Here is a 27155-nt window from a genome sequence, read left to right as displayed (position 1 = left end):
AGGATCTGTTTTTGGAGTTTCCTTTGCAAACTGCTTACTGCTTTAGCCAGACCACTTTCTTCACAAACACGTAATTTAAATATATATACATATACACACTAAAAAACTAGTGTTGAAGAGAAGCATTAGAAAGAGGTTCTGATGTATGTTAAAAGGCTGATACAGCCTGTTCTCTACCCACTCAGCTAGAAAGCATTAAGTTTTGGGTATTTTGGATATCACATGATATTTAATGCAAAGGAATGTCATTTGAAGATTTGGTATTTTAAAATATTTGCCTCAAAAGAAGAGGCTGATACTCACCCTATTCATTTGCAGAATTTAGAAGCAAGAAGTAAATGAAAGTTTGAATTGAGTTGTTTGCTAATCTGCAGTGAACCTCTTCCTCTCAGGTCTTGTGCAGTAGAGCCCTCATTTCTTAAGACTGTCAACATTTTTGATGAGCAGTTATGTTTACATAGTACTGCCCACTAATTGCTGGTTGGAGGTTGGGTGGGATGGGGAAAGGGAAATCAAATTTAAGGGCTTTGGTTATGGAAAAATATTTTCTCCAGTTTTTTATCTTTCTATGCTCCTCATTATATCATACTAGTTAGAATTTATTTTTGGAGTAACAGTCAATGACTGTTTCTACTCTTGATCCCTCGAGAGATGTTTATAACATTGTCTACACAGACCTTGATTGAAGGTTGTACCTGATTTCTGTGTCATGTTTTTCCCCACAGGAGGTATTTTATTTAGTCAGAGTGTTTTAGCTGCCAGCTTATACAGTTTCAATACAGTTTGTTGATTTTATGTGGTGTTCTTCAGTGATAAACACTCTTGATAGACTGCAAATCTTCACTTTTGGTGGGACAAGTATAATAAAAAGATGCCTCTTTAGTTTATAGCTTAGAGATCTGTAAAAGTCTCTGAGAATTTAATAATGACATGCTTAGCTTAACCAAACCAGAATTTTTAGTTGTTGTTAGAAACAACAGAGAAAAAGGATTAGGAATATGCTGTGGGTTTTTTTGTTTTTTTTTTTTTTTTGGCCAAGATAATTCTGAAAATGTGCTGAAAATATGCAGTGGATAAAACAGAATGGGTTCATGATGGATGACAATTCTTTTGAGTAACTTTACAACTATTTCACTCTCAGCTGTATTTTGAGCGTACCAAATGATGTGTATGCTCTTTGTCACGAGATATCAGTGCCCAGAGTGACACAGTTTCAAATGACGAACATTCTTTCACAAAGTCTGAAAGCTATTTGTAGGCATTGCTGAGATCAGCAAGTAACCTTTGAGATTAAACTGGAGATGGATCTTCCCTGCAAGTCAGTCTTTCAATGTGTCCAAATACATGCCTGAGTGCCAGTGCCTGTGATGACTACCTGCTACTAAACACGCTGAAGATCTTAATCACCTTAAGGTATTTATGATCTTTTGTCTCTTCTGTAGCTGTATAGTCTGTGTGCATGATGGTGTTGCAAGTTATTCAATCTGTGCCTTTTACTTGGTAGACTTCATGGATTTGTGCTGTTGTTCCTCTATTCTCTGTCGGAATTCCCTCTAAGATTGTTAGTAATGAGAGAACTTCTGATCTTCTCAGCTCTTGTGCAGACCTCTTAGCTTGGCAGTATAGCAGAGCATGACCTTTGAAAGCTCTGTATGTGTTTACTGTTTTGTTTCTGCTTTGCCTACTGGTAGATTATGGATCTGAAAGCAGTGGAAGAGCTTTCTGGTTTCTTATTTCTCTTCTTCTTGGGGAATACAGAAAGAAAACATCTGAAAGGGTGGAGATCTTAATATCTTCAAATTAAAAACAGTGATTTTGATTCAGAAAGCTGGAAAACTTAAGAAATTGCTTCACGCAGTGGCATGTGCAGATCTGCAGTGCACAGCTTGTTGTGGATATAAAAGTTAGAACTGTAGGTGGTAGAACTCTATTGATGAACAATGAAAAACATAAAATAAATGAGCAAACTAGGAAATTCTGCATTAGAACTTACTGTAACATATCAGCATTTATCTCTCAAGATGAGAGACCAGGTGACTCCAAAACTAGGCAGTTAGCTTCTAGCTGGTAGTCCAAGACTTCTGTATGTTGCAGTTATAAAGGTTTGAGGGGTAATTAATATTAGTTTCACCCACAGGTGGCAACTAGCATAATGGAATTAAAAGCTTGCCTTCAGAGGCTGATGTGAGTCTGTTACTGGTAGGTGCATTCCCCTGAAATGCCCTGAAGAAAACATACGAATATCCTAAAGGATATTGCTAAAACCTTTCAGTTTGAACCACGGAAGAGATGTTCATGAATACCAGCATGGAATATATGTATCTTCTATATATGGGCATTAATCCTTCCAAGTATGTGGCTGTTGTCTTTGGGACTTGATGCCCTGGATCTAGAAAAATCAGGGATATTTTATTCTACATTACCCTAGAATCTCAAAATTATGTGAATGACAATGTTAATAGCTGTGGATGTAATATAACTGACAGTGTAATTTTAAATTGTTGCTGTTTTTGAAGTTTTTACTTAGTTTTGTTCAAGGCCAGGTTGGACGGGGTCCTGGGCAACCTGATCTGAATGTGTGTGTTTGGTGGCCCTGCTAGGCAGGGGGGTTGGAACTACATGATCCTTGAGGTCCCTTCCAACCCGGGTGATTCTGTGATTCTGTGATTTGGACATTTATATGTAAATGTTCTGATGTACTTGTCAGTCCTCCTTTGCAGATTATCTTGTCTTTTGATACTATGAAACATAAGCAACATCTTACATAATGTTTTATAGAGTCCCTCCTATGTATATGCTCCCTTTAAGGGTTGGGAAGAACTTCTGGAGGTCATTTCAAATTAACCCTCACCTTAGAAAGTTCAAATGGGTAAATCTGATCTGGGTCATATGCAGGCTAGCTGAAAACAGACTAATGATTTACTTTCTGGCAGTGTGAAATACATTGATTCACCAGTCCTATGTACAATTTTCCTTCTTACTCGTGTTCTGGTTAGGGCTTTGTTAAAAGAGCGACAGAGAAGACTGGTCTTTGGTATGAAACCTGGAACGTTTGCTGAAGTGAAGATAAGTGAACTCAAAGTAGCTTCCTGTATATTGCATAACATAACCCATGATACCAAGTAACACAAATCAGATTCACAAAAACATTTTAAATCAAGTTTAACTGATAAAGATAAAAAGATTTCTAGTTCGTAATACCTAACACGTCTTTGATGTATTCCTCTTTTGACTGAGAGATTTCATCCGCACAATCTGAACAGATACATGGGAAAAACATTAGCATATTTGTGATTGTAAATCTCAGATGAGTGGAAAAACAATAAGGGATCAAACAATCACATCAACTTAACACATTGAGGTGAGAAGAAAAGTATAACTGAGCAAGGGTGTAAGACATTGGAGAACACCAGACCTTCATGGAAATTTATATGACTATTTGAATTACCATGCAGTCGAGGCCAACTATTTTGCTACTTTCCTGTCATGACACAGGCTAGCATATACTGAGTGGGAATATGAAAACTTATGAAGGACTGTTCCTTGAAAAGATAAGGCTGGAAATTTAGCAGCATTAAAACAGCCACTGAAAACTTTGCCAGAGACTAATTGAAGTGTGTTTTTGTGGACATAATGTATAAAATAGTCAAGCAGTTGGAACAAGATTTGGCTGTTTTAAGAATTTGTGCTGGTGTTGTGTTTGAGTTCCCTACTAATTGGCACAATGTGGTCATCTAAAAGAAAAGTTAGTGGGCAATTTATGAACAAAAAGAATACACAAATACACAAAGAGAGAACTGAACAGGTCACAGTAAGAATAGCACTTAGGTGACAGTAGTTAAAAACATTCCTCAATACCTGGAAGGCTGCTGGTTAGGAATCATGCACGTCAGTGTCACATTCAGAAACATTTTGAGCGTTTGATGCTGTTTCAGATGTCACTCAAGACTTTATAGTAGCTCAACTTGCTTAACGGATGCCAAGTTCTGGTTTGTATGCAGCATGTATCTGCATAAAGTAGTGTTGGCAGTCATCGAGTTTTAGCTGGCACGGGCCACACTTTTTTTTACTGAGGGCTTAGAGGGATGAATGCCATGTGCTTTCTCAGTATATGACAAAAGGATGAAATAAACCACAAGTGGTCATTTCTGTCATTTATTCCTGTGGATGGGAAAAGGAAATCTGGATTTTCAGCACCATGATCATATATATCAAACCTAGTGGTCACTGGGAGAGAGAATAACAGTCACTTTTTAGCAGACACAAGGTTTTATGTGGCTAGAGATGTATTTTTGTCCATAGATGAGGGGTCCTTCTGCAAAAGGGTGATGCGGTGCAAGCCCTTGACTGGATGACTCACTCTGTGAGCTGCAGCTTGGGTTTATCCCTGGTTTTCCAGTATAGCCTCAATCAAGACGAACATATGCTAGAGGATTAAAAATCACCTTTGATTTCCTCAAAACCATGCCTACTTTTGCTGTCATGGTTTCCTTCCTGTGTTCTGGCTGAAGACAGCACATACATGCACATCAAGTGCACATTTTTGCTCATCCCAGAGTTACCCTCACTGATCAGATTCGATGAACTACAAAACCAAAGCTGATGAATTTCAATCTGAAAACAAACTGAAAGTTTATAACCTTTCCTCTTTCAATACGTACTTTAGTTCTAAAGCTCTGTGTGTTATTGATCCAACAAGATAAATACAATGATATGGCCATCGTGCCTGCTAATAATTTGTTTTAAATTATTTGCTCTCATTTTCTGTGTTCACAACCTCTATAGCACTGTAAGCAACTGTTTGATATTTTTATGAGAGAGATTCAAACTTACTGTGATGAATTGTAGAATCCTAGAATGGCTTAGATTGGAAGGGACCTCAAGGATCATGATTCTCCAACCCCCCTGCCACATGCAGGGCCACCAACCTCACCATTTAATACTAGACCAGGCTGCTCAGGGCACTTCTACAACCTGGCCTTGAGCACAGGGCATCAACAACCTCTCTGAGCAGCCTGTTCCAGCACCTCACCGCTATCATAGTAAAGAACTTCCTCCTGACATCCAACCTCAGTCTTCCCTCCCTCAGCTTCAAACCACATCCCCTTGTCCTGCTGTTACCTACCATTTCAAAGAGTTGACTCTCCTCCTGTTTGTAGGCTCCCTTTAGGTACTGAAAGGCTGCAATGAGGTCACCCCGCAGCCTTCTCCAGACTGAACAAGCCCATCTCCCTCAGCCTGTCTTCATAGGGGAGGTGCTCCAGCCCTCTGATCATCTTCGTGGCTCTCCTCTGTACCCTCTCCAACAGCTCTCTCTGTCTTGTATTGCAGGTCCCAGACCTGGATGCAGCACTCCAGATGGGGCCTCACAAGAGCAGATTAGATAGGGACCATCACCTCCCTGTCCCTGCTGGCCACGCCTCTGATAGAGCTCATGATACCGTTGGCTTTCTGAGCTGCAAGTGCACTCTGCTGGCTCACGTTAAGTTTTTATTCGCCAGGACCCCAAGGTCCAGCTCTGCAGGGCTACTGTCAAGGATTGCTCCTTCCAGTCTGTATATATGCCTGAGATTCCTATAGCTCAAGTGAAAACCTTGCACTTTACTGTGTTGAATCTCTTTACATTCACCTGGGCCCACCAGTCTAGCCTGTTGAAGTCCCTCTGAATGACATCCCTTCCTCATATTGTGTCAACTGCACCGGTCAGCTTGGTGTCATCAGCAAACTTGCTGAGCATTCAATTCCAACACTGATGTCATTGATAAAGATGTTAAAGAGCACCAGTCCCAAGACGGATCCCTGGGGGATGCTGCTTGTTACTGGACTCCACTTGAACCACCATTTGCCTGCGGCCTTTCAACCAATTCCTTATCCACTGGGTGGTCCACCCATCAAATCCACATCTCTCCAATTTGAAGATAAGGATGTGGTGGGGAACCACGTCAAAGGCCTTGCTCAAGTCCAGGTAAATAACATCAGTCTCCTTCCCTTTGTCCACCAATGCTGTCATCCCTCCACAGAAGGCCACCAGATTGGTCAAGCATGACCTTCCCCTGGACCTTCCCCATGCATCACATGCTCATTCCTCATGTGATCAAGCATGTCACCCAGGAGAATCTGTTCCATGATCTTCCCAGGCACAGAGGTGAGACTCACTGGCCTGTTGTTCCCAGGGTTCTCCTTGCTCCCTTCCTTATAAATGGGAGTTGCGTGACCCTTTTTTCTGTCACCCAGGACCTCACCTGACAGCCACAACTTTTCAGACATGATGGAGAAATGTAGTAAACAAGGAAACAGTAAGTAAATGATCTTGCAGATCACTTACCTTGCAGATATTCCCAAGGTGACATATTAGTTTCAGCCCTTTCTCTGTAAAATGATACACTGGAGTTGCACTGTACATGCCTTTTTAAATTCTGTTCGAATTCTGTGTTTTATAGCTACATGTTAAGAAGAACAGACGTATTTGTTTTATATAAGTAGCTACAAATTTAGTTTTACGTTCAACTTTTAGGACATACAAGGATAAAATTAGTTTTACTATCCCATTGCACTTCTTTTTCACCTATGTTTTTTTTTCAGTGCTCTCAATCATCTTCAACTATTTGGTTACTATGTCTCATAGCTACTTTTAAAGTTTCCATTCAAGCTTAAAGTTCAAGGAATTTTCCACATGACTACTGCTAATTCCACTTTCACAAAACTTTCATAAAATTTTCGGCATCTGAAGCACATACAGTAGCAGAATGGTAATTCAGTTTAAGATGGCAGAAATGTATTTGTCCCTTGTTCAAAAATTCCAATATCTTTTTCTTTTCCACGCATATAAGGTGATATAAATGGTATAACAGAGCCACCAGAATACCTTGGATTTTAAGTAATACACTTTCTGGATCTAAAACATATTTTCCTTATTCATATTTAACATGTTAACTTATAAATGTTGTACCTGTCTCCATCTCACCTTTGGGCTATGTGTCATTCTTCTCCTGCAGTACTGTGCCATCCTGCAAGAACAGTCTAGGTGAGGGGCTCTCATGCGCTGAAGATTTGCTCAGCCCATCCCATTCACCAATAGAATCTGACCTAAGGTTTCCTTTGATGTGGGAAAACTGAGGTTTAGACCTCACTGCCTCTCCTGGGAGAGAGGGGTACTGAGTACTGGGGAAGATTAGAGATCTGCCTGCAGACGTGAGGCAATGTGTGCTTAGTCAGGAAATGTGTGATAGCGGATGGAAGTGTGGAAGAGGGGAGTGTGCAGTGCTTCCTTGACTGAGAACTTCCTACAGCAATAGCAGCAGGTAAAACTGCTGCAACCAGATTGTCTGCTGGCAATCAGCTATGGCCCATGGGGACCTCTGCTCCGTGCCCTGGCTGGCACCAGGATGGAAACTACAGAGAAGGGCCAGCTGAGATTGACTGTGGCAGGCACAAAGGCTGCCTGTGCAGCCCAGATGCACCAGTCTTCCTCTGCTAACCAGAGCATGTTGTAGCACTTTAAAGAATGGTACCATATGTCTGCAATACATCACGTGTTCCTCTCACGCATTCCTGGGAACCATGGGCAATAGTGACAAGAATGACCATTGAGGTGATGCTCTTGAGTGTAGCAAACATCACAGAGTCCCTTTCCCAGCACCCACTTCAATCTTCTAACAGTTTCACCCCTTCACCACATCTGAGCCCATGACTACCCCAGGTGCCATAGACTGTCTCTTTTTCTTTTGCATAAGGCTGCCTGGTCTGCGCCGTATTCTGGAATCTACCTCAGACAAAATCCTTGGCACAGAGAGAGGGGTTAAACAGACCAAGATGGAATGATATAAGGAATTCAATTGTAAGAAAAATCTGACTGCCAGGGGAATGCACATCTGTTATGCAGTGCTGAAGAAAAGGTTGCAGGCAGAGAAGGTTCAGGTGAAGGTCTGCACATTGACGAGCACAATATGTACAAGGTCTGTCAGGAGTGAAAGACAAATCTAATCATTGTAAAAATGTTAATAGGATGGCTGCAAAGAATAAGCAGATTCATGCTGTGTTTTGAGTGCTATGGTGGAACTAGCCCTGGCTTGAACCAAATGCACACAGATGGCTTCATCTACTCTCCTGTCTTCAGGTCTGGGAGGCTGGTGGGGCTGGGCTGGGCTTCCAGGTGTTGGAAGTCCCATTTTATCCACTGTCATTTTGCTACTAAGCTGTTTGTAGTGCACAAGCTTTTCACCATATTGTTGTCCAGCCTTTGCCTCAGAGCTTATTGCTTCATGATTATATACATCCAAAGCTGTGGCCTGCTGCATCCATAAAAATAAAATCAATTAAGTAGGATTTAATTAACATCAATTCAAATACAGGCATACTAATATAATGTAATTGGTAATAATATACAAGCATTTCTGTACCCAGTGATCCAATAAAAAATACTACTGCAATCACTAGAAGGAGGTGTCAGTGTGCCTTATGTCAACTACACAAGGCTTCTGCCCTGGTCTGTTATGCTTGCTACCAAAGCATTATGAAATTTTGCTGTGTGAACTGCAGTTAGGAACCAAATGTTCTTTATCTCTCAAATGTCCTCTGTTATGACATAGAATCTATGTTTGGAATAAGACCAAAGATTTGAACTGGCCCTATTTATCACTCTTCTAAGCACTCCTACCACAGTGATCTCTACTTCCCTAAATGGTACACCTCTATTCAACTGCAGGTTATCTTCACAAATACGTATTTCTCTGTGGTGTGTGATTCCTGCCAAATGATGGTGTGGCACAGAGTACTAGTTCATAAGCAAAATCTGCTATAAAATGGGGATCAGACCACATATAAACTGGCATCTGTGAGCAAACAAAGGATGCCATTTCAGTCCTGAGAAAGCATTTCACTCAAACAAGCAGAATGGTTTATATCGATGCTGGCAGTGTCCATGAATCTTCCCTGATAGCCCCTGAGGCTTACAGCTATAGACAGAACAATTCCTTGCAGTTAATATTTGACTGATTCCTTACAAGAAGCACTAAAATGAAACAGGAATCACACTGAGATCCCCTGCCCAGTTGGAGGGGTACACTGAGCAAAAGCACGATCAGTCTTGATAGTATGGATTTGAGTGACACTCTCTGTTGTATCATGGCCTATAGGATTTCTCCACTGATCAGTTGTGCATGGGCCAATAAAGGCCAGGACTAGGAAGAGACAAGGAAGTTAACACAACTCTTTTCTCCACCTGGGCAACCAGAATGCGATGTCTGGCATGCAGTGGCTGGTGCCACATCTTTGCCCGTGGCCCATAGCTGACTTCTCACATGGAGATCACTGTGGAATCACTGGCAAGAATAGCTAAGTTTGCGTTTTATGTAGAGCTCACTTTTGTCACTTCATCCCCCCCAAATAGACTTATTCTACTGGTAAAAAAAATAAATCAGATTACACTGAAAATTTTCTGAACGAATCCGTTATCACATGTCACAAAACTACATAATAATGATGTGCAAGATACTAAAATCCACATCTGCCATGAGAAAAACAAGTCATTTACCATGGGTCAAAGATGTTCTCTTCTAGTTAGTAGAACAGTCTCAGAAATCACTGTAGAAATCATCTGAATTCAGTTTCAAAAAGCCAGAAAATGTGCTGAGCAGTAAGATATAGGCATGGAATATTTTCAGTGACTTAAAGAAAAAGCAGTCCTGGAACACTCTCCATTGCCTTAAAATGTTTTTCCCTTACCCCCTCCTTTCGTACATCACCTCCTCTCCCCAGTTTTCTGGATATATTGTTCATCAGGTAATCAATTATGTTGTCTTTTTTTTTCTGCTGGTCAGTGGGATTTTGACATGGTATTGAGGGTGTATTCCTTGATGTATTCCTTGAATCCCTTTCAGGAAAAAAAATAGAAAGCTTGGCTTATGAAAGATAAGATAGAATGTACAAAGGAAATGTAGAGCTTGGGGTAGTGTCAGTTTTTCACTTCTATCTGTGATCAGAAACCAAATCAGTCAGTCAGCTGATCCACCGGTATGTAAGAAACTTAGCAGTGCTGTCATTCAACGTAGACATTAACAGCTGCAGCAGAGCAGCTTATATAATCACCAGCCACAAAAGCAAACATCATTTCTGTATAAATTTGAAGCTGCATCTGGGAAATACAACTTCCTCCATGTATCATGAAAATTCAAATTATTTCTAACCCACTGTTGATTGATTTTGTGATTGGTATTAACTACTGTGTGGTAATTTTCTAATCTTTTATGCAGGAAATATGGGCTTCAGGCAGTTTATTTGCAGCACTGTGTGAAGATCTGACAGCCACAGTTAGTGTGCACCGTCTGTAGAATTCACTGTTGGGTTCCTCTTTACTTAGGCAATAATTTTCTTGATGTCTGGTGGAAACTTTCTTAGTGCAACAACTAAATGTCTGGAAGAAGAATCCGACGATTCATCTGGCTTTATAAAAAGGCCCAAAGGATGTCATTTGTACCTCTGAACCAGAAAAGAATAAATGGACAGAGGACAGATCACAAGTGAAGTACTCATTTCTTCTCTTGAGGTCTGCTTTCCCTCATCCTAGACTGATTAGAACAAGTTGTAACAAACGGCTTGCCTGTTTGTTTTGATGAGTTTTTAACTGAGTTTTTTGTTTTGATGGTTTATAAACTGAAGTAACTCAAGGTTGAATTATATTTTTAGTTTGCAATTTACTTCAGATTTTGGCTGAGACATTTGTTTTTCAAAATCACATAGAAGTGTTTCATGAATTTTCTTCCTTTTTAAAAAATGCCTCCGTTGAGTTTGTTGTTGTTCTTTTTTTTCTTCCCCCCAAGAGGAGACATTTTTCTTTATTTAGTAAATTCAGAAGTTGGTGTAAAAACTGATACTTTGGGCAGCAAGCTGTGGAAAACTTGATGCATAGTCAGTTCCTGCAATTGCTAAATGCTCTTCTGAGACACTCTGAAGGTAAACTTGCCTTGTGCTTTTGTTTTTATAAGTTTCCTGTGGATAATTTATTCTCCTCTAAAAATATACAGAACTGAATATTGCAGACGCTGAAATTCCCAGCTTGGTAAAAATTGAGAATGCTGCCCTGGTTCTATTTTGAAAACAAGAATCTGTGGCAACCCCTTGTTCTATGGTTTCTTCTTGATCAACTGTTTCTAAATCTAAAGTTAATAAATAAATGAATATATCAATATATAACAGTATATGTATTAAATCCCTACATAGCTGCTGGGGAAAGGAATAAATCTCAAATAAGATTTTGTGTAGTACACATTGCCTTATTTGAAATAAAGTTCTCAGTGCAAAAGAAGAAGGCCAATTTAACTACAATCCAAATTCATGACAGTCTGAGGTGCTTCCCAGCTTGTATCTCACTTCTTGCAGGAACAAAAAACGCACGTTGCCCTTTTAAATACGAATAGTGCTCGTGGCTGGGGCTGCTCACAGAACTGGTGCTTCCTGTGCGTAACTGGAGCATTTGTGTTGAAGGTTAGACAAATCCACGAATCTCCAGAAGTGAAAGTCAAGGGCAGTTAAGGACATTCAGAAAGGTAAATAAATGCTTCTTAGTGCCCAGTGAATGATGGGAACTTTGATTTCATATCAAGAGAAGAAAAAAAAACATTTTTCTTGCAACGGAAAGTTGTGCATTTATGAGACTCAGATGTTGTATAAGAACGATTATTCACCATACTTTTGTGTCTATTTTTTTTTTTACCCCTAATTTGCGTATGTGGTGAATAATTTTTTTGCATGGGCAGCTATACCATCAGTGTTTTTGATCTGCTTTTGATTACTTTTGCCTCAAGATACTACTATAGCTTATGACAGCGGAACCTAGAAACACCTGACTGAATACTCATAGTGCTGTCATGACATTAACCTTTTACTGCTTGTTTAAAAAGGCAGATTGGTTTTTTTTTCATTGACAAGCAGAATATCTGTAGTTGAAGCTAAGATACATTGTGAAAGCTCTAACATAATATAAATGTAGTATTCACAATAGCAGTGCCAAAGAAGCTTGTATATGAAACATCTATTTGTGTGCACAAAATCAGAATGTAAATCTACAAGAAGGAAGACATGATTTTTCAGCACTCAAAATTAATTCAGAGAACCAGCCTTGAACTGTGCAAATTTTTCAGTTATGTCACATTCCTGAACTTCTTTTCTTTTGCTGACTGCTGGCTTTCATTCCCCCTGCCTTGTCTCTTGCTGGAGTTGAAATAAAAATTATTGCTCTAGTGAAATCATTTATCCTGCTTGTTTCCCAAATGTGCTTTTTGAAGTGCTTAGGAAAATTGGATGTACACACTTTCAAATAGATGTTAAAATGTTGCCTTTTGAAAACCGAATGTATAAACTTTCCAAGATATGCCAGCAAATCTTGAAAAGGAATTGTTTGCAGTGTCATTAACTTGGGGTAAATACACATAAACTTTTAAGAAAACAACATCCTGGAAAACATTTCAAACTTTTCTCATACCAGAGATCAAAAGTAATTGTCTTGGATACCCTTACAAATAAATCAAATAGAGTCTTTTCCTATCTATTAGATTGTGTTCAGATTGTGTTGCACCACTTGCAAGCTTCCTCTGTACAGTATCCATCAAGGATTTTTGAATAATTGAGATTTTTATCAATAACATTTTCTACTTACGAAGTAACTAACCCAATTAAAAGAGCCTCTTCTGTCTTAGAATGAAGGTAGATATGTTTCGATTGCCTGCTCCCACAGAAAGGCTGGAGATGACTGGAGGAATCTGCAGCAATTCAGCTGCACAGTGTATGAACCATGGGTCCACTGAAAATGTGTAAAGTGTCTTTCAAGAGCAGTTTTATGGGGATGGTGCTTATTATTACTGCAGGTTTGCCACAAAGTTCAGCTGTACCACCATTAAAAGCTATGAAGGCATACTTCGAATATTTCTTCTTCTTGGTGCTAAAACATTGCCTAGAAATCCCCAAAAAAGTGTTTCAAAACCATCAGATCAATTAAGCAGTCAATAGACAAATGAAAAAGTTGTGTCAACCACAGCATTAAAGTCTTTGTGCCTTCAGATTAGATGTCCGATATTCTTGCAGGATATTTTTGTTCTTTAAATAGTATTTTTCTGTCTCTATTATATATTCAGACCTTTCTGACCTCTTAAAAGAGTTGGAAGCTACTCTGAGATTTTGCTCACTACTTTAACAATCTTTCAAGGTGCCCTCACAACTTTGGCAATTCATTCTCAGCCCTCATGGACAGTACAGCACTGAACCAGATTATGTTACTATGCCATACCCTATTTCTCACCATGGATTTATGAAGAAATCTATTAAAGAGTGGCAAGATTGATTTGTCATCTAGAATCTGGAGAAAGATAATAATTCCCATTGGGTAAGGGATCTCTTGAAGATTCTGCCAAAGGTAATCACCTTCCATACTCTTTGAATGTGAACGCTGTTGACCTCTCTGTGACATTAGCATGGGAAGTAAGTTTTCTACCATGAAGAACCATGTGAGAAGACAAGAATATATTCTCAATAAGAAAATAAAGCAAAAAAAGCTATTGAAAGGCAGAAAGACAAGTTTACTCCTAGTTGCTTTATCAGTTTAATAAATATATTCTTCAGTTACAATGCCTTTATTTGCTGTAAAGTGAGAATCAAAATGCTTTATCAGGTATGTTGTGCATTAGCTAACATTTGACTGATGGCAGATATTTCAATATCTTTATGTTTTTATCTACTGATTGCTTATCCTCAGTCCACATGTTCGTCTTTATATCATCCTGTGAGGCTTCATGTTTATATTCATACTCTATCCGTGTTCCTGCATTAAACTCTTAGCTTTAGCAATAAGCTGTGCACTCAAAGGTTGCTGCTGTACCAGCAGGAAGGTGTACCTGATGTTCACTATAATATGTTGAGTTACTAAGTACTAGATTACGTACGTCACACCAAAATTAATACCTCCTATTTCCACGGAAACTACAACAGACACAAAGAGCACAATAAAACTATTTGATAGAGAAAATTCACACCTACAGAACACTTTTTTGAGCATAGTCACCACAGTTAGTCATGCATTTGCAACCAGTGATGAACAAAAGCCTGTATGCCATGCTTGGAAAAATCTGCACTAGTGAAGGTGACACACTGTCACTGTCACCACTGCTGAAATGCACTGCCCAGTGCTCCACTGCGCTCATATCCACTGTTTGGTCTCCATAAATGTTCACCAAGTGTTGATGAATGGCACTGGGTGTCATTCTTTTCTGCATGGAGGAACTTGATTCCACACCTTTGTTTCATACCCACTTCCATGTCAGAAAACACTTGGTCAGACTGCCCCTCTGCTGCCATCTGTCACACAGCAACAAAATGTAATGGAATACTGATGAGAAGGCTGAAACTCTACTGCCATACCACCAACATCCACCTCTGGTACTGTGGGCCAATATAATAAATTAGAATGTATTGTTATTGGAGCAGCCCTTATACATAAAAAAGCTTCTCTTGTTTCAAAATTGAAATAATTTCAGACTTTTGCTATGCATTCAAACTGTCCAATCTTGAACCCATTCTGCACACAGGATTGTCTTGGTACACTTCCTCATTCATGGATGGTGCACTTCAAAATTACATGATAGCAAAGATACAAGCCTGGATCTGGAAAGAAGAAAGAAACCAGTTGCTGTTCCTCTTTTCTGCCTCTCTCCCTGCTGTCTAAAACTAATTTACATTAAGTTTTTAAAGATTATTTCCTTTCACACTTTGGAAATTTTTCACTCTCAGTGTTGTGTTGTTGTTTTCCTTGATGGGGGGTGAGGAGGAGGCCTTGTTTGTATTGGTTGTTTTTTTGTTGTTGTTGTTTTGTTTTTCCTACACATGCAGAAAAGCGCTGCCTCCAATTCTGTGCTCACGGAGGTGGTACCCTGGGGAACAGCACCAAATCTTGTGTTTCATCACTTTGCAGGACCTAATGAATGTATGCATTCACTAGTTGGTGTTAGGACAGTCAGTCTAAGGAGTGATATTAACCTTTTCTGCTCTGGAACAGTATTTCTTCTTTTCAACCAAAGCTCTCTATTAAGTTCTATGGTCACTTGTGAGTACAGGTGAAACCTTCTTTCCATGGGACAGAGTCATAGCAATTTCATGTCTGCCATTGTGTCCCTGAAGGACTCACATCTCAACACTATTCCCTGACTGAAACAACAAGTCCTCTATTAAGTTTCTACTGCTATCTCATGAAAAATATACTAAAAAGTGCCATAGCATAAAATGAAATATTTTGTCTATTGCCTATTTGCTCCAGTTGGTCCTGCCAGGTGTTTGCACTGTTGCCGTATGCGCCAGTTGCTGACAACATTGCACACTTGGTTTTTGCTGTTATTTCAAAAATAGGAAAGATCAGGAAGTTTCATGATGCTGTTAATATCAAAGCCTTGTGGATATGAATCATTTCAGCAGCTTTTTTTGAAGTGGATATTCTCCATCCTGAGCAACTCATACATACAACATGCCAATGGCCCAGCAGGATCGGATCCTGAAGGGAAATGTGAATGGCAGAGGAGTGCAGTGAGGAAATGGTGACAGTTGACAGATTAGTAATGAGTTTGTACTAAAACTTCACACTTTCTCATACAGTTCAGAGTGAGAGACATGTGGTGCCATACAAACAGCTGAGTGGCAGTGTGATTATCAGCACTTCTTTCCCCAGTCACACAGACTCTTTCTTTAGAGTTGTTTTGTCCTTAAAAAAGAGAGCCAACTGGGAAAAGAAAGGAAAAGTGATTGTTGGGTTTTTTTTCTGTTAGTTTTCACCATCTAAGCAGACTCTTCAGATGTGCCTCGTTAATACCTCTTGTTAAAAACCCTTATTTACACCATGTGTAGTTGACATAGACTTTGGAATAACTTCTTCAGTGAGACTTCCTTTGGACTTGCATGTTCTGTCACACTTTCTTCTCTCCCACTGGTCTTTTCCTACAACTGTAGACGTTTTGTCCAGGCACATCTAACACAGCACCTACAACTGTTTGGGATGGTTTAATGTAAAACTAGCCTGTTTGCATGGTGGTATTGATTTCTACCACCAGGCTGTTTATTGGGACAATCTGTAAATGTTAAGTATTTCTTTGGAGCTCCAATTTTATCTCAACACCTACTTTAGAATTTATTGAAGTGAGTAGGATTTGACGAGCTTGTTGCCCAGAGCTCAGAGCTAAATCTGTAGTGGAAGCTGTAAACCAGAAGGTGGCATTAACTGCATTGGACGAAAGGATCAGAGACTGTTTCCTTACAGGCAGAAGTTGTAGGAACTTGCAGTGGACATTTTTCATGAGCAGACAGGTTGTGCACGATGATATTACAGTGCTTTGATACATACTTTGTGGAAGTCACTCCCTCCTCTGGCACAATTAAAATCATCTTTTCAGTCAAAGCCATCAGAGGTCAAATAGAGGATGTTCTTTCTTGTACACATAATCTCTTTTAACAGTCAGATTTGATAAAAAATCATCATCTTTTTCTATCTACAACAGGAGCCTATCTATTTTTTCTTTCAGATATAAGCACAGTAATTTTTAAATAAACTATATAAATAATATTTAAAAAAGAGATGTAGCTACTGCGCAAATCCACATTCTTATCATATTTCTTTATTTTGTCACAAAACCAAAAACATAAACCAATACATAAAAAAGCTTCTCTTGTTTCAAAATTGAAATAATTTCAGACTTCTGCTATGCACTCAAACTGTCCAATCATGAACCCACTGAAATATATTTATATTTTACAATATATTTCAAGCTCTCGAAAACTTGCCACTGTGTGCATAATTAATTTAGTGGGGAAACGTTTCTTCTCCATTTCTATCTTTTTTTCCCCCCAGTCTTTATGTTATGTTTTACTCACATCTTGATTACCACTCTGTTCTGAGTTTGGATTGTATGATCCTTTCATACCTTTCAGGCACTGGAAATCATGCTGCTGCACTTGATTTCAGTCTTGGTAGTTGCAGTTCATGCAAGTCTACTTCTTGTCTTGAACTTTTGTTTCAAGTGGAAGAATAAGTCACAGCTGAAAAGAGGGGTTTGCTTCTTAAAGAAAATTGATTTACAGCCAGTTTCCAATTACCAGTTCTGTTTTTCGTTTAGTTCTTTATTCATGACTCACTGAAATGTGTCTTTTACTAGTAGCTACTTTCAGCATAACCAAACTTTCTGTCATCAGTCACACTGTCTGTTCAGCCAGCAGGGAAAAATGTGAAGAATGATAGTATTGCAGTAGCACTGATGTGGATTTAACAGAATAAGTGTCAGTACAGATGCACTTAAACATGAACTACTGCAGCAAACCTGAAAAGTGAAGGAAGAAGACAGCCAAGTTAGTTGACACTTATGTATCTTTGTACAACCTGCTTAGTATTTGTTCTCAAGTGAAAGCAAAAGTGGATAAGGGAGAAGATTATGTAAAGTGAAGTCAGGACTCTGAAAACATCACTTACTGAAAATCATTAAGGGAAGATTACCTTTTTTTCTTTTGAGGAAGGGCAGAAAAAGTAATGTGGACATGAGAAATTGCTGTTACTTTCCTTGTTGATGATCATCTGGGCAAAAGATGGGGCAGGGAAGGAATTAATTCTTGAAGTGAAGATAACGCATGAAGCAGCTCAATTACTTACATCTCATCTCTGATACTGGATTTGATGTTTGTTTTTGTTTTTATATGTAATGATGTTCATATTACACTGGTTTCAAGTATACTGTGCCTCTTGTGATATACTGTGGTTAGTAATTAATGTTGGAGAATATATAACTAGATTACACCTCACTATCAGCTTCAACACTATGTAATTAATATTGCTTACAGATTCTGTGCAGTTCCTTTAAATGAGCTCTGATTAATCAGAAAATTATTGACAAATTCACCAGCATGGCATGCATCACTACAGGTTAGGGGCTGATCTGCTGGGAAGAAGTTCTACAGAGAAGGACCTGGGATTTCTGGTGGGCAGCAGTGTGCCCTTGTGACCAAGAAGGCCAGTGGTAGCCTGAGGTGCATTCAAAAGAGTGTGGGCAGTAGGTTGAGGGAGGTGATCCTCCCACTCTACTCTGTCCTGGTGAGGACATTATCTGTAGCACTGTGTCTGGTTCTGGGCATCCCAGTTCAAGAAAGACAGGGAACTTCTAGAGAGAGTCCAGCAGAGGGCCACAAAGATGGGGGCCTGGAGCATCTTTGTTAGCAGGAAAGGCTGAGAGACCTGGGACTGCGCTGCCTAGAGATCAAGAGGAGACCTTACTAATGTTTATATGAAGGCAACTCCAAAACCAATGCTCTGTATTTTATGTCAGACCACAATATGAGAGGCAGATCTTGGTGGTATGGCTGAAGAGAATGAACCTTCCTGCCAATATTCTGTAACATTTTGTTATTGTGCAACAGATGGCAGTGGAAGAGCAGTTTGACGACATGGTGTCTGACATGTAAGTGACTGTGAAGCAAAGGTGAGTCATTTTTATTCCTCCATGCATAAATAATTGCACCCATCAACATTCAGTGATGCTTGCTGTATATTTATGGAGACCAAACAATGGATGTGAGCACAGTGAGGTTGTGAGTGGTACATTTCAGCAGCTGTGACAACAGCATGAAATACAAGCCATACTCTAGACAGCCATAAAAATTTTTATAAACATGACATGCAGGCCTCACTCATTGCTGGTGAAAATAAGGGTGATTACTATATTGAAATAGAATGTTTTGTAGGTGAGACTTTTCTCTACAAAATAGTGTTGTACTCTTTATATCTGTTGCTGTTTCCATGGAAAAATAGAGGAGGCATTACTTTCAGAGCGACATACATAAAGACCTAATGATTGGAAGTCAAGCGGATGGGAACGGGATCTTTACAGCAGTGCCCAGTGACAGAACAAGGGGCAATGGGCAGAAATGGGATCATAGGGATTTTCATAGGAAGCTCCATAAAAATAAGAGGAAGAACTTCTCTACTGTGAGGGTGGCAGAGCACTGGAACAGGCTGCCCGGGGAGGTTGTGGAGGATCCTTCTCTGGAGATATTCAGAACCTCTTGGACACATTCCTGTGTAACACACACTAGGGAATCAGCTTTAGCAGCAGGGTTGGACTAGATTATCTCCATCTTCCAAACACTATGATTCTGTGATTCTGTAGTAGGCAATATAGCTTGCTTACTGCGAGTATTCCAAGACATTATACAATTTTATTATTTTATTATATGATATTATACAAAAAGACTACAATTTTTAAGGCCTATCAGTTTGGTTGTTAGAGTCAAGTCTGGACAGAGATCAGTTGGGAAGAAGCTGATTTCCCTTATATTGTCAGCAGTATGTATATTTTCCTCAGCTGGTTTCCAGATGTTAGAAAGAATGAAGCAGATATCTGGAATCTTTCAGTATATCAGGATAGAATGATGCCTTCAAATTTCAATATTCCTATTTATCTTAAACACCTATTTTAGATAGGGTTAGATTGCCTGCTGGAACTGCCTATCTCTTCAAGGCTGGCTAAAACTATACAGCTAACTTTTGGGTGGCCACAGTTAGCTGCAGTGAGTGATTTTGTGACGAATGGGAAGTTTAAACACTGGAAAGACAAGGAGAGATAACACCAACCACAGTGTGATTCATTACCACCAAAAAGAAAAAGATTTTGTAAGCTTTTCTAATCTTTCTCAAAACACTCTGTTAAATGTTATGCACTAGCATGCTTTTTCAGTGTGTGCTTTTCAAACAGAAGATCACCTGACATAATTGTTATGAACAGCACTGTAAATTCAAATGTTTTTTAGTGGTTTCTTATCTAAGTATGCGGAGGGGTAGCAAACGGGCAGCCAGCTCAAAGGCCATCTTGGATCATTGGTGAGGAACCAGACAGACCTGGACATTCAAGAGGAACTAAAATGTGGGAAGCATAGAAACTGTCCACACAAGTTAAATAATGTCATATGCTGCCCAGGATTGTGCTGGGGAAGAAACACAGCTGCAAGTGTGTAAGAGGCTTTCCAAGAGTCTGATAAGTGGTCAGATACATCTGAAAACACTGAAGAAGGATGAGAAGACAGTGCTGATGAGTAATCCCACTTGGATCCCACTTGAGTCTTGCATGGCACTGACACCAACAAAAAAATGTCATGATACCATCAAATATCATGACTCTGCTAGTGATGTAGAGAAGAAATATGCTAGAAAGCTTCTAATGGTGGCACATTTTGAGTCATCTAACACAACTGATTATGGTATCAAGCATTCAAAGCGGTTATTGGAAAATATGTCTGAATGACTTGACTTAATAATTGCGTTGTTATGAAAGCTTCATAATGTGGCACTCTTCCTGCTGTCACAGCTATTGCCTATGCACATACAACATTCTGCACAAAGAAATGAGCGTATCTCTTATCGTGTCAAAGCTGAGGAGTTTTTTTGATGTGACATTGCAGGAAAAACGACTTGATCAAGCAGGACTCAAGTCAAAAGAGAAAAAGCAGTTATGTGACTCAATTTCCAGTTGTTACAGTGGTCTAACTACTTTTTAAATCAAAGAACAAGTGTGATCAGGTGCCTAAAAGACAGTAGGCTACATGCTAGACAGCAGATAAAACCAGAAATATCACGTTACCTTCTGGAGATTTGACACAGGGCAACAGACACTTCTTTGGCGCTGAAATTATTGTGGTGGGGGGGAGTTTGCTGCTACCTTTCTTCTCTGTCAGAAAAGCAAACAGTGTTGGCACTGCTGCCTTTCTTGTTTGTATTGGCAGAAATAAAGTGGTTTATAATACACGTTGAAATTTTAATTTCCAGCAGCATAACTGAACTGCCTTTTTTCTTCCTTAGACTTGGTACATTCCACCTTTATTCAATCTTCAGAAACAGGTGGTTGGTTGTTGTTTTTCTTTAATTGTCCAAACATGCTTCAGAGAAGACGCAAAGTTACATTCTGATGCACTATCATGGCTTTGGCAGTTTTATAGCTGGAGACAAGCCACAGTTCTGTTAGAGTGCAAATGTAGCCTTCTGATTCTGATGGAGTTTAACAGTTTTGATGGCATGTTTCATCTGTTGTACAAGGAGAGTACATGTCTGAAGAACTCATAGGAGAGTCAGTATCTTCTACAGCACAGACCCTGCTACACAGATAACCTCATCATTTTCTTCTCTCTGTTTGTGTAACCAGTAACATGAGGATTTTTCTTTTTCTAATATGCTGTTTTGCTCAGTATTAACCAACAGTCTCAATAGACTCAACATGTCTTGTGCTTACAACTGCCTTTTCTTCCAATACACAGACACCTGGTGCTGATATAAGTCCTATTTGGATTGGCACATGAAGGAGATTACCACATAAAGTGCTATCAACCCATGTGTTTCTTCTGCAAGTCTCACTTTATTTTTCAGGTTCTGGGGATAGTCAAGAGAGTTTTTAAGTCTACAAATCTAAGCTACAGTTTCATCTGTTAGCAATTATTTTTACCTCCAAAGTAAGGTTCACCTCCAGATGGCCCCAAATCTCATCTAAAAAAATAAATAAATTTGTATGTGCTTTTTTAGGTGTTTGTTGATGTGGTCTGCTCTTGGATGTCCAGGAATGCTGCCTGGGTTGAACGGTGCTTCCACATACCCTGAACTGCAGCACTTCTTTCTCTGTAGCAAGTAAGGTAACCAACAACCACTGCCACAAATATGCTGATAGTCTGCTGGTTACTGTATGTGAAGGCATTTAAGGAGGCTAAAGCCAGAGGGTGGTAGGGTTTGAAACTGGAGTCTCAATTCCCTGTGAGAATTTTTTGGTTGATGCTTTATATCCCTGTAACTTTCAGAAAGTTCTGAAATCTTTTTTTCATATGAAAATCCCAGCAGTCTGTTCTAGGTGGCATTACTTGAGTAGTTGGTTTAGACCAGATGATCTCCAGAAGTCCCTTCCAGCCTCAGTCATTCTTTGATACTGTGATTTTTTTCTTGCCAATAAACTCGTTAGAAGTGTATTGGGAGTCAGCGGGTGTCATGACTCCATCATAACAGTGTTGAGGAGGTTTTGAAATTCTCTCAGGTTAAAGTAAAGTGAAACAACAGCAAACAACTAGTCAAATGCTTATTTATTTCCCACTAAGATATTTAGCACAAGATGCTGAGTGTATAGATATTTACAAATCTGTATCTTACTGACAAAATGCTATGATTGTATTACTTCAAATATAACTTGACTAGAGAAAAATAAAAGGAGAAGGGGGGAGCAGGGAAGGATTACAATGATTCTTTCCTCTAACTGAGTTGAGAGTCATGGAGACCGTGTTCCTTGTCACATAGATTGTGTAGGTATCTCTTGCAACTGGGAAATTTGCACTTGGGGAGGGGAAGGAAGTAGGGATATCTATCCTCCAATGAATTCTCCACCCTCTTTGGCAAGCACTTTTGGTTCCCTAATTCCAGCTGCAAACTAAAAGCACAATTTCTGTTCCTTCTTTGCTGTTCAGCAATGCACCAATTATTGAACTTTAGAGTGGAATAAGTTCTGTTAATCCTTCGTGCCACTTACTCACTGCTGATATCATCAGCAAAATTACCAGGCAGATCTCCCACCAGTCTCTTCCTTCCTAATATAGCTGCTGCAGGGATATGAAATCTACTCCGACTAGTTTGCATCTACATCTGAGACATGTAAAGAAACAGCTGCAAAACATCTATCTTCCCTCAACAAGTGGGGAGAGGAGCTCTAAATATTAAAGAGGAAAAATTAAAGAGGAATTGAAATAGGGCCGTTTTTCCCACTGCTGCAAAAGTATTCATCTGTATCATTCATCTAGAACTGCCCAGGCTTTGGTGTATGCTGAGACAGTGCTGAGATATGCAAAGCTGAATGGTGTGATAGCAGTGCTGTACATATTGCAGTAATACCCATGCCTAACAACAGTCTTCCTCAATATCATTTAGGATCAAACTACTACTATAACGCTAATACATGACGCGGGAGATTTGGCAAGAAAGGAAGAGGGAAATTCTCTACAGCTGTGATGGATGGAAACAAGATATGTTAATCCTGTAAAGAAGTCTTAACCTTTAACTCCTCTGAGTGTCTTGAAGATTGATTTTATGTGCATTTCCATGCTGCCCACTGTTTTATCTGAGGGCATGCAGCACTGTAACAGGACCATGTTTAAGTGCAGTGAGTCACAGAGTGACAGGATATTGACATGGTATTGTGATGTGGCATAATTTTTCCTCAATTCAGTGGTTAAGGATTTCTTTCTTCTTAAGTGTAATGCATGTTCCAAGAGGTGTGTCCCTGAGCAGCAAGCACAGTTGTTTAATGATCAAAAAACTGATCTTTTGGTCATTATTGAGTCTATTTGGAATGTTTTATCAGTGGCTCTTCTAAGTCTACATAAACCTTTCTCAGGTTACAAGATAGATTAATGGCTTATTTTGACTGCTTGAAGTCTTACAATTGTATTTTCATGTATTCACATAATTATTTTTCGGACACTTACTATTTTCTGGCTAGCATCCATCTCATTTAACTCTCAGAAAGTGCATTTTGTTGATTCCCTTTGCTGCTTAAAAAACTGATACTCCCACTGTCCTTCTTCTCAGGAGCAAATACTCAGCTGTATTCTGTGGGCAGCACCTCATAAAACGCTCTTACTGCAAGGATAGTTATTCACCAGAAAAAAAAGTTTGGGGTTACCCTTAGCAGAAAGGAATGATGGATATTCTTCTCTGGTTTTGATGGAGGAAGAAGTCTTGGTGATCCAAAATCGCTGGATAAAGCCCTTTAGACTCTTTTCTAACTCTCAAAGTCATCAAAAAGATCCAATCTGTACTTACCTGCCTGCATGCTCTTTTCCCACGGCCTCAAGAGGTTTTGCAGATATTGAGGCTGCAATCAGTCACTTACAAAGCACAGTCTCAGGCATGAGCCAGATTCCCAGAGCAGGCAATATCCTTCAAGTACTGTATCCACTGTTGCGACTCCTTTGCAGTTTCGTATATATCTTGAGTAACTTTTCTAAACTTTTCTAAACTTCACGGTTTCTGGCTTTCCCATCTCACAACTGACAGAACCAGCAAATATTAGATGAATTCTGATTTAATTGGATGACATCTAAGGGCCTTACCCCTCCCTGGCTCCTCGCTTTGCTCCTGTGCCGTGATCTCCCGGGCAGAGGTATAGCAGGCATATTGCTGCGCTGTGTGGTTGTACTACAAAGGGACACCACTGGAATGGAAATATCTCCATAATATTTCAGTGGTAGTGCTCTCTGATGACAGCAGCACAGGGAAACCTCAGCATGAGGAGAGGGTACAGCAGCTGAGTGCCTATTACCTGTTGGCAGACGAGGCAGGATGCTTTGATCAGACTCCCACTGGCTTATGCCACCAGTGTGTGTAGGAACAGAAGGTGAACTGAGAGCTTTCTCCCCAGAGCTATTTTGTCAGAAGCTAGCTACTGAAGAAATATCTGAAAATGAGTTGCTTTCTTATTAGAATACGGGATCTAATTAAACAGATTTTATTCCATTTGATAATGACAGAAGAGCTTTCCTTTTTCACTGAATTCCTTTTCAAGATCTGTGAGCAGTAATAAAAGAATAATTATAGAAGAAAGCTGACGGAATTGGGTATGCTATATTTAATAATAGAGATATTATTCTGATTTGGGGTGACTTCAGGGAGCAATTCAAGTTCTGCAGCTGTAATCTATGGCTTTGGTTTAGTTACATTCTCCTGAAAATGCTTTGACTTTTTTCTTAACAGTCAACACTACTGCTTATTACCACTTACTTCCTGCTTATTTCAGTTGCCTCTGCTTATCAGTCAGCCATGGTCTTTTATTTTGAACCATTAGATTTTGCTAGCGTGTTTCAAAAATATTTTTGGTGTTATTTCTTTTTCTTCTTCTTTTTTTTTTTTCCTCTATTATATCTATTTCTCTCTTGAACTTCTATAAACTTCATCATTTTAAATAACAAATAAATCATTCTGATTTACATGTTCCTTCTCCTTCCACTTTCCCTTGCTATGTTTTGTTTTGGCTTATAATGATCTGAGTTTTGTAATTGAGCCGTTTCTCTTTTGTAAAACATAAGAGGTAAGTTTTCTTCTGTTTTTGTCTCATTCTTTCAGGCTTCTCAGAATTCATTCATTTCCTCTAAGTCACTTTAATCTTGCTCCAATGCTTATCATGCAGATACTAGTATGTGAGATTATTTTGTAAATGATTCAGTGATTCTTACGTTTATAGAGCCTGTATTATCAGAGGAAGCACCCATCAACATTGTCCAGAGATTTTGATAAAAAGCCCATGCTTTTGCACAAAGATTGTCGCATGAATCATGTCCTCTGCATGTACGATACAGTTCTTAGAACAAAGTTACATAGGTGAGGCATTTGCATGGTGGGAAACTTCTTAAATGGCAAAAGTCTCTGTATGCCAGCAGATACCAGTCTTCAAGATTTGTATTAAATTAATAAGCTTTAACACTGCTCAAAGTTTCTGAAAAGTAATTGTAATCGTAACATAATTTTGGTTTAAGTTTTCAAACCTTCTGTTTTCTATCGTCTTCATGCCAGAACGAAATTGGCAACAAATCAAATAAGTGATGTTAGAATTGTTAATATAAATCCAGAAACCTGAACAAATTACACTGAACATTCCGGTGCTGAGTTAGCTTTCTTACCCATCAGCAAAAAAAAAAAAAAAAAAAAAAAAAAGAACAGAATTTGGCTATACAGATAAAAAGAAAAAAAGACAAGGAGGTGAGGAACCACATATCATGTGATGCCCAACTAGACCTTCCTTTAAGGAGACTGAGAGCGGTGATGCTGCCATCACATGGTGATGCTACCATCTTTCTTCACATGAGAGAAAATTACTTCAGCTGAAGTTCAGCTTCAGCTAATAGCTCCTGCTATTTCTAAGTCTAGTTCTTCACAATCTGTGTTACCTGGCTTGTATGCTGTGTGCACCTTGATGATTCTACATGTTTTATCATAATTGATCATATAGAATCATATACATACTCTTGAAGCAGGAGAGACTCTGAAGGTTGGGATACAATCTCAGTCCCAAATGGTTCAGAAGCTAGGAGGTGACGGGTGTGCTAGTATATCTAAAGGGGTAAGAGACAGTCAAGAAATAGAAGGTACAAAAACAAATATGCCAAGGAGCTGAGTTCATGGAGCAATGACTGTATTTGCTTAGGACTTCACATCCTTTTGCAGAGAATATCCTGGGACTGGTTGTCAGAATATAAGATGAATCAGAATGTGAATCCTTGCAAGAGGTTGCGTAGAAAGCGTGGAATCTAATGAATCAGAAATAGAGCCGCTCAAGGCACTTGATTTTTTGCTGTCAGACATTTTCCTTCTCAGAACTCTCATGAGTTTTTTGTTGTCTATCTGTTCAACATAAGGAATGCTTTTACTGCTGAGGAATAGGTAAAACAATTTGCTGGCAGAGGCCTTGCCTCTTGTTCTGTCCAGATATCACCAGCGTAGATCACTATGAGCAATTACAGTCATCAGTAGCAGAGTTTAGAAATAGCATTTCTGCTGTTTAACTCTTGCCATTACATTATATGACTTCTACCATGCAGATCTTTCATCTGGTACAACATCTTCTTCCTTCTTAGCTATGACTCCTGCCCTTTCTTTGTCTGTCTGGTTCTAGTTGATGAACAAATACTCTGTGCATGATAACAGAAGTTTATGCTTTACTATGTATTCATTACAGCCCTTAACCAATAGCAGAAAATGATGTAGTAAAAAAGACATTAAGAATTGTTGTTTTCTGATGGCCATTTGTAGCTTGGATTGGGGACACTTTATTGCTTTATTTACATATTTAGTGAATTCATTTTTCATGTTTGCGTTTGTTTTCATCTGATATCTATTCTTCAGGTAACAATCATTGCTATGAATGCAAACCTCTCAGATTTGTGCAAAGTCACTCGAAAAACACAAAGCTTTCATTTATGGATAAAAGTAGTTTTTAACACAAAACCCCTTTCACAAGTCCATTCATGTATGGTTATACTCTGTGTCCCAGATCACTGCTCCCTGGCTTATGCTTTATAAAATGCCGTGGCACCGAGACCCCAAGATGGATTATATATAATAAAAGGCAGGG

Source organism: Centrocercus urophasianus, unplaced genomic scaffold, assembly GCF_019232065.1.
Source record: "Centrocercus urophasianus isolate 14NV4802_14NV808 unplaced genomic scaffold, USGS_Curo_1.0 seq_16, whole genome shotgun sequence".
NCBI lineage: Eukaryota > Metazoa > Chordata > Aves > Galliformes > Phasianidae > Centrocercus > Centrocercus urophasianus.
The sequence above is the reverse complement of the archived record's forward strand: the minus strand, read 5'-3'. Positions refer to the sequence as shown.